The following is a 915-nucleotide window of genomic DNA, read 5'->3' as shown; positions in this document are numbered from 1 at the left end:
TTCCATGAGAGATTTGGGTGATTTCTCCATGAGGGGATTATAGGTGTTTCCATATGGTTCACCCATGTAATTCACTTCTGCTATTGCAGGGTTCTTAGGATCATAAGCTTCTTCTTCAGAAGATGCCTCTTGAGTACTGTTGGATGCAGCTTGCATTCCATTCAGACTCTGAGAAATCATATTGACTTGCTGAGTCAATATTTTGTTCTGAGCCAATATGGCATTTAGAGTATCAATTTTAAGAACTCCCATCTTCTGAGGCGTCCCATTACTCACAGGATTCCTCTCAGAAGTGTACATGAACTGGTTATTAACAACCATGTTAATGAGTTCTTGAGCTTCTGCAGGCATTTTCTTTAGGTGAATGGATCCACCTGCAGAAGTATCCAATGAAATCTTAGCTAATTCAGACAGACCATCATAGAATATATCCAGGATGGTCCATTCTGAAAGCATGTCAGAAGGACACTTTTTGGTCAGTTGCTTGTATCTCTCCCAAGCTTCATAGAGGGATTCACCTTCTTTCTGTCTGAAGGTTTGAACATCCACTCTAAGCTTACTAAGCTTTTGAGGAGGAAAGAACTTGGCTAAGAAAGCCGTGACCAGCTTATCCCAAGAGTTTAGGCTATCTTTGGGTTGAGAGTCCAACCACACTCTAGCTCTGTCTCTTACAGCAAAGGGGAAAAGGATGAGCCTGTAGACTTCAGGATCTACTCCATTAGTCTTAACAGTATCACAGATCTGCAAGAATTCAGTTAAGAACTGAAAAGGATCTTCAGATGGAAGTCCATGAAACTTGTAGTTCTGCTGCATCAGAGAAACTAATTGAGGTTTCAGCTCAAAATTGTTTGCTCCAATGGTAGGGATGGAGATGCTTCTTCCATGTAAATTGGAATTAGGTGCAGTAAAGTCACC

General features: G+C 41.1%; 1 non-coding gene across 1 annotated transcript; it reads left to right on the top strand.

Annotated features, from left to right (window-relative positions):
• The first annotated feature begins 450 nt into the window (after positions 1-450).
• Positions 451-558, top strand: LOC148545999 (small nucleolar RNA R71). The gene has a single exon (XR_015900632.1). It is a non-coding gene; the product is annotated as a small nucleolar RNA R71 (small nucleolar RNA).
• Positions 559-915: the final 357 nt, after the last annotated feature.

This window comes from Arachis ipaensis, chromosome B9, assembly GCF_059453495.1.
Source record: "Arachis ipaensis isolate K30076 ecotype BB chromosome B9, ASM5945349v1, whole genome shotgun sequence".
In the NCBI taxonomy this organism is placed as follows: Eukaryota; Viridiplantae; Streptophyta; class Magnoliopsida; order Fabales; family Fabaceae; genus Arachis; species Arachis ipaensis.
The sequence above is the reverse complement of the archived record's forward strand: the minus strand, read 5'-3'. Positions and strand labels throughout refer to the sequence as shown.